The sequence below is a fragment of the Bidens hawaiensis genome, unplaced genomic scaffold, assembly GCF_021521415.1.
Source record: "Bidens hawaiensis isolate Kalapana, Puna unplaced genomic scaffold, B.hawaiensis_p1.1 tig00000780_1, whole genome shotgun sequence".
NCBI classification, from domain to species: Eukaryota; Viridiplantae; Streptophyta; class Magnoliopsida; order Asterales; family Asteraceae; genus Bidens; species Bidens hawaiensis.
The window spans coordinates 915,853-928,666 of record NW_027491045.1 but is presented as its reverse complement, the minus strand read 5'-3'; the positions used below and the strand labels follow the sequence as shown (position 1 = coordinate 928,666).

General features: G+C 30.5%; 1 pseudogene across 1 annotated transcript; it reads left to right on the top strand.

The window, feature by feature from the left end:
- Positions 1 to 1,918: 1,918 nt before the first annotated feature.
- On the top strand, positions 1,919 to 9,399 carry LOC143537688 (protein DMR6-LIKE OXYGENASE 2-like; annotated as a pseudogene). The gene is made up of 3 exons (XR_013136107.1): positions 1,919 to 2,503; positions 5,768 to 6,102; positions 8,986 to 9,399. The product of XR_013136107.1 is annotated as a protein DMR6-LIKE OXYGENASE 2-like (transcript).
- Positions 9,400 to 12,814: the final 3,415 nt, after the last annotated feature.

Genomic DNA, 12,814 nt, shown 5'->3' with positions numbered 1-12,814 from the left:
TATGATTTTTTTTATTATTTTTCTTAAAATTGTTTTAGGGTTTATTTATGCCACAAATCCTTCTCACTCTTCTTATATGTGTCTCCCTTTGTATTTTAACCTGACCCCTTTAGTACAAACTAAGCATTTATTTATAAGTTATTGTCGACATTGAAATTCGTATTTAATAGTTATAATATGACAAATAAATTGTAATGAGTGATTTTAGAATTTAGTTGATTTTAAATTACCATATTAAAGTAATAAGTGACAAAACATTATAGGTTATTGTTAGAAAGTATAGATATGGATTATTGTTACGTTTAGAAAATTTATTATTATAAGTCTTTTGACATTTTGTTGGTTAGAATTTAGAGATTTGTGACCGTTGTTATTTTGTAGGTATGAAAGAATGATGCATATGAGAGAGAGGAGCATAGGGTGAGAGTCAACTCCACCAGAGAACGGTTTTCAATACTTTTTTTTATTAATCCTGCACACCATATATACGGTGGTGGAGCGCTAGCGGAGTTAACGAATGAGCAAAATCCGGTCAAATACAAGGCTTATAAATGGGGCAAGTTCTATGTGACGAGGAAGTATGGTAATTTCAAGAAACTTGACGTTAAAAACATACAGATCTATCATTTTATAATATCGGATGAGCGGAAAATCGACGATATTAATGTTGTTTCTCGTATCGAGAAAATTGTTATCTATACTATATATAATACACCAAAGAGGAGTAAATTAAGACACTTCAAATTAATGAATTTACAAGTGATGCTACATATGATACAACCTTGAATTGGGGCAAAAGAGTAATTCTCACAATAAAACTAACGTTTATTTAATATAGTTACCATATTGGTTTCTCAATTATAATTAAACTTAAAGAATAATTACAACAATAACACTTAATCTATTACCTATATATTATTTTAATTTTCACTTTTAACCCAAATTCTTCCACAATTTTTAAACTTTAATAATTTTTTCATACTTTAATATTTTTTTTAAAAAATTACACCATAAAAATAAGCATATTTTTATCTTTAATTTGAGTATGATATTGTCATAATTTTTTTCAGTTAAAAAAATTACATTTTATGCATGTGTGCTTGCGGTCTGTTTTTGATTGTTTTAAATTAAACCGTAAACCAAACCTTTTGCAACAGCTTTTTGTCATCGAAAACTAATACATAACTTTTGAAAATTGAAAATTGGCCAAAAGTGAAAGAAAAAAAATCAACAGTCAAATCAAACCGATGAACGGTTTTATGGTTTCAAACCGAACAATAAACACCCATAAATTTATTACGTGATTATCAATGTTTGCGTTTCCCGCTGCAAGGCGCGGGCACCCATCTAGTATAAGTAAGAAAAGGTTGTGGTATTATGTTGGAAAGATGTCGTGGACCATGTGTCGTTGTAATGGCATCAGTTATAAAGGATCATTTGGGTCATTAATAAAAAGAAGTTTTAAGGTTTGTTTAATTTTATATTTCACAAGGTTTTAATTTTTTTTCCAATGTATTAACTCTTTATATGTCAAGCAAATAATTTGTGAGGTTGAGCGTAAAAATAAGCAAATGGCACCATATTAGTGAAATATTATAAATCGTATATTGAAAACATTTTTGTTAACATTCACCTGATCTATACATTCGATATTAACAATTTAGTCGTAGACTACAAGTAAATTGTTAATATCTGATTAATAACTATAAGTTAAGAATTCAAAAAACAAAATATATTAAAGATAAAAGTCTTCAACCATCAACCATCAACCATCAACCATTTTCATGACTTGAAGACGTTTGCCGTATTTTATTGGTTTGTATTTTCACCAATGAATATAAGTGCATATTCATCACAATTAATTAATAAATATTATCAGTCACATTCAAAAACAAACCAATAATTTTCCACATACACATCACAAAAAAAGACGTCGATCCGCATTCATATAACACCAACCAAGTGCAGCCAAATTCACACACAAATCCATCTACACCACAACCTTTTAACTCACAAATATCCTATCACAACTCATGATCAACAACCGGTCATGGGAGACTTTGATCCAGCGTTCATCCAAGAACCCAAACACCGTCCTAAACCCGCAGTAATCGAAGCCGATGGTATCCCACAAATCGACCTCTCACCTTACATAACCTCATCTCCAAACACAAACCCTGAAGCAATACATGATCTGGTTGATCAAATCCGTGATGCATGCAAAAACTGGGGGTTTTTTCAGGTGATCAACCACGGGGTTCCAATCGAGAGCCGCGAAAAGATACAGTTGGCTGCTAAGAGGTTTTAAGAGGAAGGTGAAAAGAGGTGAGAAGAATCCGTTTGGTTATTATGATACTGAGCATACAAAGAACGTTAGAGACTGGAAAGAAGTGTTTGATTTCAGCGTGGATGCTCCCACGGTGATGCCGGTTTCGCATGAGCTAGATGATGAAGAGACCATAGAGTATGATAATCAATGGCCTCAATATCCTCCAGAATTAAGGTACTTTTTGTATGACTAGTATTCAATTAACAGCATGACGGAGTCAGAACTCTTTAGTGAGAGGGTCATCAGAAGGTTGTTTGACTACAACTAATAGACCCAACTCATTCTTTTCTAAAAAGTATTAGACTTTTATATATAAAAATTTAACAGCTTTTGGTAATGGACCTTCTTGATCCTTCCCTGGTTCCGGCAAACACAATTAGGTCTTTCTGCATATATTATACACATCGTTTAACCTTAACATGTATGATGTTGAAAAAAAATGTTATATGGGCCTATATAAAATTAAAATACGCTTTTTATGCGAGCTTACATGATGCTAGGAAAATGCTATATGAGCCTGTGTGATATGTGAATACAAGCACGTATATGTGAAAAATGTTATGAGATTGTATGATGTGACTTTAATTACCATATGTGACAGTTGAGTATCCTGCATAAGTTAGACAGCCAGACAGTCAATGTGATATTTGGCGTCGTGTACAGTGGCAGATCTATATGGGGCCAGGGGATGCTCGGGATTCCTTCAATTTTTCTTGGAGAAGCGCAATTTTATGTATTGTATACCCCCCAAAACTTTAAGATCCGTCATTTTCATATAACAAAAGTACAAAACCATTCTTTATATTAAAAAAGAACAATTGAGATACTTTGAGTTTTTCTTCTAGATCCGCCAGCAGTCGCGTACATCTAAAAATACTCTTTTTTTTCAAAAATATTATTATACGCTGATAATTGTAATGATAAATTGTTAAAGTATTTTTTTATTTAGAATACAACTAGTGTTTTACCCGACGCATTACGCCGGGGCAATTAGTAAAACCCAAGCGTTGTCGGTCGCAAGTGTTGAGACGGTAAGTCAGACGCGAATTCAGTCGGTTCCGGTTACGTTTATTATTGTACCGCAACTAAGGGGGTGTTTGGGATTCTTTATTTTGGCTTCTTATAGCTTATAACTTATGAGTTATAAGTTATAAGGTGTTTGGGAAAGTTAGGCTTTGTGAGTGTATAAGCTATAAGTTACAACTTTGTAACTTATACCTTATGCCTTAAATAAGTTATAAGGAGGTAAAATAAGATATCCCAAACACCCGCTAAAACAAAAGAATAATAAAATATGAGGTGAACCAGTAAGGTGGTGTCGGCCGGTAAAACTCAAACGTTGGTAAAACCCGACCGTTGTTAATCTCGAGCGTTTAGGCAGTGAGTCTATGCAATCGATTGATTTTTGTCACATTCATTACCGTGCCCGAACTAAAAAAAATCGTCATTTGGTCGGTTTTTGTTATGTTAAAAGAACTAAAACAAAACGTGTTGAGTCTTCTCGAATTCGTTCGGTTTTCGTCATGTTCATTACATTACCAGAACTAAAACAAAATTAACATTCAGTCGGTTTTTCGTTACATTTGTTACGTACCGAAACTAAAACAAACCAATAAGGTGCCGCAAAATTGCCCCATCGGGACTTTACGGCACCAAACCTTTCTTGCTTGTATTATATAATAACAATTTGACATGAGATGACATTTTATAAATATAACTTTTTATTAAACATATGCATGATTTTATAAACTACAAGAATCCACATCTCATGTCTAATATAATCTATCTATAATCTATAATATATATAAACGTAAACATAAAAATCCTACGTGTCGCGATGTGGTCGCTCCCTCTTTTTTTGAAGTCACCATATTTGCTTGATTTTTAAATGGAGGCTTCTCATGCATTTGACCCGAATTCATGGGTATGGGTCTTACCAAACCCAGATATTCCTTAAACGGGTTATAACATCTCATTAAATTAAAAATTATTCTCACCAAATTATTGATGTAAAAATATTATAAAATAGGATATACTAAAAATTAATATCTTATTTATTTTAAAAAAGTTATATATATTATTTAAATTATAAAACCAATTTTATAGTAAAAAAATAAACGGGTCTTGGGTCTCATCAAACCATAAATATATTATTAACTTTCATAAATATTATTTATAATTAAAAGACCAATTTTATAGTAAATAAAAAATAAACGGGTCTTGGGTCTCATCAAACTATAAGTATATTATTAACTTTCATAAATATTATTTATAATTAAAAAACCAATTTTATAGTGAATAAAATAAATGGGTCTTGGGTCTCATCAAAACCACATAGCTTTTAAACCGAATTATAGCATCTCATTTATTTGTGAAACAATTTATCATCAAACCATAAGTATATTATTAACTTTTATACAATAAAAAATAAAAATTCAAAAAATAAATAAATATTAGAAATAATATAAAAAACCCCGTAATACGGGGGATAAAAACTAGTATCTTTATAATTGAAGAAACAATATAAACATTTTCATCAAATTTGACACTACATTCCATTTCTACACTAAGTTATATTCTCAAAATTTGGATGAGATTTAGGGGTCACTTTCCTTTCTCCGCATTCAGGGACTCGTTGCTTATTTCACTCGTTGCTTATTTCACTCTGTTGTTAATGTGACACAATGTGACGCTTTATAAATATAACTCGGTATAAGATATGTGGATAATTGTACGAGACTGTAGTTTTTTGTTATATAGAGCAATCACACCCCTTTATTAAATAATACATGTTAATATCTTTATCATTATTTTTTCTCTCTCCTATACTTACAATCATTTTAAAAAATATTAAAAAAAAATTAAAAGAATGAAATAGGAACTCATATTTACCTTATTAATTAAAGTTAAGGATTTTTATGGAGAAAGGAATAGGGACTTCTATTTACCTTATTTCTGCTCACACACCGTTATGTTATTTTTTTTTCATATATTATATATATTTTTATCTTATTTATGTATTAGTTTTATTATTCTACTATGTGCAATTATTAATTATATTACTGTTAAACTTTGACCTCCTCTTATATTCTCTCATAAATATGTTATTTAGAGCTGAAGGTCTCTTTGAAAGTCACATCTCTATCTCATTGGATAGAGGTATGGTGTGCCTATATCTCACTCTCCCCAGACTCCTCTTATAGCTTTGCTATTGGTGGAACTTTGCTGGGTATGATTGATTGATTGAAATATGAACTTTTCAAATATATACACACCTGGCACCCTAAATTATGAAAGTCCTACTCGCAATATACAGGGGAAGGGTTGTGAATTCTCTTAAAAACTTATTTGAAAAGTTTTATTTGCAATGACCGAGTCTTATAATGTGAGTTGAAAACTTGTAATCGTTAACTTGGGTGTTTGATTGTTTAACAAAAGGGAGGCTTGTGAAGAGTATGTTAAGGATGTGCAAAAGCTATCTTACAAATTATTGGCATTGATCTCTTTAAGCTTGAACCTCCCCGAGGACCGTTTCGAGCCTTTTTTCAAGGACCATGCCACTTACCACTTACGTTCGGCTCAACTACTACCCACCTTGTCCCACACCTGACTTAGCCCTTGGTGTTGGTCATCACAAGGACTGGGGTGCTCTAACCATCTTGGCTCAAGACGATGTAGGTGGTTTAGAAGTTAAACGAAAGTCCGATGGAGAGTGGATCTTTGTCAAGCCTACGCCAAATGCTTTCATTATTAATGTTGGGGACGTTATTCAGGTAACAATGAATCAAGATGATTTAATATAAAGATTATATTAGATGAAATGGGGAATCATTAATTATTATCGAAGCATTTGTTTCACATAAACATGATACCCTATAATTGCCTATACCTTATAGATAGCATGGTTTCTACTGGATTCAATACATGGGTAACTGATGAAAATACTAATATTTAATAATTAAGTAAGATACAAATAACAATAAACCTAAACAAATACATTAATAAGTTACTATATTTGTTGTTGTTTTGGTTAGTGTATTGCACGGTTTCAAGAAAATATAACATATAAACAATTAAAATTAATAGAAAATAATAAACCTAAAGATAATATAATAGATAATAAAATTATCATATATTATTAATAAGTTATACATTTTATATTACGATTACAGATAAACACTGGTGTAATAAATCAAAAATGAGTAAAAATTTCTTTTTATGCTACATTTGATTTTGTATTTGTTAGTTTATCTTGTTTGTCATAAACCCGACAATACTGAGATTTGAATAAAATATTTGTGATATTGACTGGTCTAACTTTTGTAAACTTTAATCATAAATCAATGGGGCAACTCTATAAAATAGTAATAAAGTTTTGAAACTATTTCAATCAGGTCACTCGTAAAACATTTTGTTTCAATCAGGTCACTAAAGTTTTCTTTTTGTTCTAATCCTATATATTTTACCTTAATATTAATTCATGTAGGTCTTTTTTTTATATAGTTTGACATTGCAAAATATTTTTTAAAATTGAGAAAAATAAATTTTAAAATGTGAAAAATCGCAAATAAATAATAATAATAATAATAATAATAATAATAATAATCTAGAAACATAAAAAAATGAATAATATAAAAAAACAGAAAAATAATAAAAATATATATATATTATTTTTTTTGGCAATTTTCCAGTTTTTGTTTTTTCAAAAATTGCAAAAAATAATAATCCGGAAAATTGCAACAAAAAAAACTGAAAATTAAAAAAAATCTTATTTTTTGTATTTTATTTTTGCATTTTTCCACAATTAAATTTTTTTCTCAATTTTTACTAGTTTTGTCACTTTTAAAAAAATTATTTTGCAATGTTAAACTATTTAAAAATAAAAAAAACCTGCTATCCAGGTAAAATATTTAGGATTAGAACAAAAAAGAAACTTTAGTAACCTAATCGAAACAAAAGATTTTATGAGTGACCTGATTGGAACAATTTCAAAACTTAGTTATTATTCTATAGGGTAATCCCTAAATCAATTATATAAATTTAAGTATTCCAAATTATCTTTAATACAAGCTAAGTATTTATTATAGTTATTTTTGTAAAAAAAAATATTTTAGTAATTAATTGTTATAATATTACAAATAATTTGAAATGAATGCTTTTAAGATTTAATTGGTTTTAAGTTATGATGATTAATGATCTACGAGTGATAAGTGAAAACATTGTATATTATTGTTAGAAAGTATAGATATAGATTTTTATTATTATTAAGCAAAATTACCAAAATAAACAATTTTAACCCAATTTTTTTATTAAAATAAACATGTCTATTTTAGCTTACATTTCTCTAATCATTGAGTTTTTCAACAAAAAACAAGTGATACGTCAACGAAGCCGGCTAAGCCTTAGCCGCCACTTTATGGACACAAAGTTTTATGAAAAGTAAACGGGAGCCACCTTTAGCTTATAAAAATTCGACACGTGTCAAAGGTGGCTAAACTTAGCCTACATCTATGTTATTTAGCCGACATCCTCGACTCTTAGCCGGCTTCGAGATATGTGTCTATTCACTTAGCCAGCTCCAAATATTTCTTCTTAGCCGGCTCCAACTCGGCTTGTAGGCTAAAGTTTCACTTAGCCGTCCTCTTTTTTCATTTAGCCGTCTAAATTTAGCCGCCAAAATTGAATACTTTACCAACCTTACCAACTCTATTAAATATTTAGCCGGCTTCTTTCTTTTTATCTTTTAGCCGTCTTGTTAGCCGGTGTAAATTTACCCCCAAAAATTAAATATTTTATCTACTCAATTAATTATTTAGCAAGTTTCTATTATTTTTTTCTCTTAGCCGTCAATTTTTTCTCCTAGAAATAAATACATTTACCTACCCAAATCTAATTTTTCATCAACCATTCTTATAAAACTATACAACCATCTTCACAACCATTGAGTAGGAGGCTAGCTAGGAGAAAAAAATTGACGGCTAAGAGAAAAAAATAATAGAAACCAGCTAATAATTAATTGAGTAGGTAAAAATATTTAATTTTGGGGGCTAAATTTACACCGGCTAACAATACGGCTAAGAGATAAAAAAAAGCCGGCTAAATATTTAATAGAGTTGGTAAGGTTGGTAAAATATTCAATTTTGGCGGCTAAAATTAAATGGCTAAATGAGAAAAAGAATACGGCTAAGTGAAGTTTTAGCCTACAAGCTGAGTTGGGGCCGGCTAAGAAGAAATATTTGGAGCCGACCAAGTGAATAAGCACGTATCTCAAAGCCGGATAAGAGTCAAGGATGTCTGCTAAATAACCATAGATGTAGACTAAGTTTACCCGCCTTTGATAAGTGTCGAATTTTTATAGGCTAAAGGCGGGTCCCTTTTACTTTTCATAAAATTCTGTGTCCGTAAAGTAGCGGCTAAGGCTTAGCCGGCTTCGCTGACTTGTCACTTGTTTATTAGTCAAAAACTTAATGATTGAAGAGATGTAGGCTAAAATTGACATGACTATTTTGAAAACAATTAGGTCAAAATTGTTTATTTTGGTAATTTACCCTTATTGTTACCTTTTGAATGGCTTCTTACCATTTATATACTATTATAAGTTTTTTTTTTTACATTTTGTGGGTTAGCATTAAAGATTTGTGATTATTGTTTTGTAGGTATGGAGCAATGATGTATATGAGAGTGTTGAGCATAGGGCCAGAGTGAACTCCACCAAAGAAAGGTTTTCAATCCCTTTTCTTATGAATCCTGTACACTACACAGTGGTGGAGCCACTAGCGGAGTTGACGAATGAGCAAAGTCCAGCCAAATACAAGGCTTATAACTGGCGTAAGTTCTATGCGGCGAGGAAGAATAGTAATTTCAAGAAACTTGACGTTGAAAACATACAAATTTATCATTTTAAAAAACCGAATGAGTGGAAAATTGACGATGTTGTTTCTCGTATTGAAAATGTTGTATAAGTAAGAAAAGATTGTGCCATCATGTTTGAAAGATGTTGTGGACCCTAGTTCGCTGTAATGACACCAGTTATCAAGGATCCAAGACTTGGGTCATTAATAAAAAGATGTTTTAAGGTTTGTTTTATATTTCACAAAGTTTTAACTTCTTTTTCTCCGGTGTAGTTTAAGTCTTTATATGTCCGTCCAGAAGATATTCATAGTGAAAACTTGAAAACCACCCTACTGAAAACAATTTTGTTAACATTCACCCATGTTATACATTCGATATTAACTATTTACTTGTAGTTATATAATTTCACACGAGTTCAAAATTTTAAATATGTGAAAGATAAGTCTTCAACCATTTTCATGACTTGAAGGCGTTTGCATTATTGATTGGTTTGTATTTTCAAAGATACATACGTAAGAACATTTCCGACAGCTTCTCTATCCATATCTCTATAATTACACTAAAACACACTACATTTTCTCTCTCGTTAAAAAATAAACACTACGTTTTTACATATTTATCACTATATTTTCTCTCTCATCCACTCACAACCACTTTCACAACCATTTAAAAGATAAATATATGATAAACAGTGTTCCTTCAAATTTACTCATCTTTTTAAAAAATTTTCTCTCCTTCACTCACAATCATTTACAACCCTCTAAGAGAATTTAGAGAACTCTCTTACATAAATATAAAGGAACTGCTGAGAATGCTCTAAGTACACATTCATCAATATTAATTAATATTACCTGTCACATTCAGAAACAAACCGATAATTTTCTATGTACACATCACAAAAAGATGTCGAGATCGATCTTTAAAGTAGTAGGTTTGTGAGGAAAAAAATAGTTTTTAGGATTCTGATATTGAGTCAAATGGATTTAGGTTGATATTGGCTCAAATGGATTTTAGGTGTCCAGTTATTTGAAACAGTTAGATTGAGTATCTCTCTCCTAGTGGCGTTCTATGTAAGCGCAACAGGCTCATCTCTAGTGACTGGACACATCTATCTCATATAGTCATATAGCTGGATCCAAGTTTATCTCCTTCAACACCACTATGTCATGTGGCCACACAAGATGAGACCAGCTATCTCATAGCTATATTGAACTTCATATTTCCGGTCATTCCAAGCTCACGGATCTCCCCTATAGAGATTTCGCTTGAAGATGCAAATAGGATTTGAAATCATGCATGTCGTGTAAAAAGTTGATGGAATGAAATGAATCATTTTTTAAACACTATACTCACTAGTATTCTGATATAGAGTAACCGATTTACTCTACATGAGAATTGTTTAGCAATTTTTATGACGGTAAATTAAGAAAACATAAGTTTCACTACATTAACAGTATATATAAACGGGATCTACATTAAGAAAATATAGATTGTCACTTTATTTAATTTGTCAAAAAAGTTTATATTTTGATACAATAACAACTTGCAATAATATATCTTTTAGTCTCTCATGGTCAAGTGATACAACTCTTTCTCTGTATCAAAAAGGTACCATAGTATGTTAGTATCGTTAACTCGTACGTGAGGATACATACCAAAAGATACAAGAAAACATGACAACATGTTTTAAAAGTAATTAACGTGTTAAAGAATATATGATTATTAAACATTAACTGATAGAAAAAACAAAATTACAAATTAGTCAAGAATTTTATTGGCTGAATCAATCACTCAAATTTGTTAATAATGCATAATAACAATAGTAACAAGCATACACTACATAAAAACATAACAAATTACCGTCAAAGAACATCGGTTTTTACTATGTTAAATTAAAAGATGAAAATACTCTAGCCACATGAGAATACTCGTGAGTATAGTGTTTAAAGATGTTTCATTCCATTAACTTTTTACACGGCGTGCTTTCAAATCCTATTTGAATCTTCAAACAGAATCTCTTTCGAGGAGATTCGTAGATTAGAATGATTGGATTTATGAAGTTCAATCTAGCTATCTAACATGGTTGGACTCATCTTGTATTGCCATGTTGCGGAGTGGTGTTGAAAGGAATAATCTTGGATCCAGCTATTTAAGATAGTGGATCCGGTCACAAGAGTTGTCCACATCGTCGTTAACATGTAACGCCACTAGAAGAGATAAATCCAACGCAATCATCTCATGTGGCAAGACACCTAAAATCCATTTGAATTAAAAACCACATTTTTCTTCACAAATCTACTATTTTTAATAAAACAAAAAAAAAATCCATCCATATCCATAACATCAACCAAGTGCAGCCACACTAAGCATCCTCACCAATAACCACCGCATTTTAATTCACAAGCTAGGATTTAAGACCCCGTGCTTCGCGACGAGATCATTTAATTGACAAAAAAAACATGTGTATTACTATGTATTTTTGTGTTTAATTGAATATATTCAATATTTGTATTGTATATGTGCAGTGGTGTTGTATTTTACGCACAACAAAATAAAAAATAAAAATCGATATAGTGCACATGTGCACTAATGTTGTATTACACATATGTACTAATGTGTATTCGATGTGTGTGTTATTCTTATATTATATATGTACAATTGTGTACATTAAATATGTGCAATAGTGTTGTATTTTATGCAATACAACACTCTTTCATATATGTAATGCACACTATTACACATGTGCATTACACCAACGATATTTTTTTTAACAATATCAACATATAAGAATAATGGGAAATAAATAAATAAACTACAAAAAAATTTAAAATAATAATAATAATAATAATAATAATAATAATAATAATTCTTTAGGAGTTTTTAAGTTTTCTCGTTAAGGTTTGGATCAAATTCAAATGAAATTAACGTGCTAAACGTGATAATCAAGTAGAGTAATAATATATATACAAGTGGAGTAATTATGTAATTACTCTATGATAATTACTCTACTTGTATATATAATTACTCTACCTGATTCTCACGTTTAGCACGTTAATTTCATTTGTACGCTAGCTTTCCCTTCTCTTTAAAAGAAGTTTTAATTTGATCACATGTAAAGCCCCGATCCCGATGCCTTACATTAACGTTGGATTTACTCATAAACACAGTTTTAAATATCATAGTTAATAAAAACTTTTCGCAGAATATAAAACTTCAACAATATATTACATAACCATTCAAATCTTTTCATAACAATAAAACTTTTGTCTTTAACATAATATAAAAAGTCATAACTAAACATCACAACATTATTCTAAAGATGTCAGCCTCTTTAGTCCAATGCCATGTGTCTTCATTCAAGCGAGTTGCCTTGGCCTATCACCTGCGTGCATACTAAAATTCAGCTACGCTGATTGAGTTTAGTTAATCATGCAATATACTTTACATACACATATACGTGCCCGAAGGCACGTATTACATACTTAACATGTACGTTCTTTCATTATTTCATACTTTCTTTTTTTAACATACACAGTTCATTCATAAATATTCTTTCATTATAAAGATCATGTAACATCCCGAAATTTCAAGGTAATATTAATTATGTTACTTAATAATAGAATAGGAGTTGGT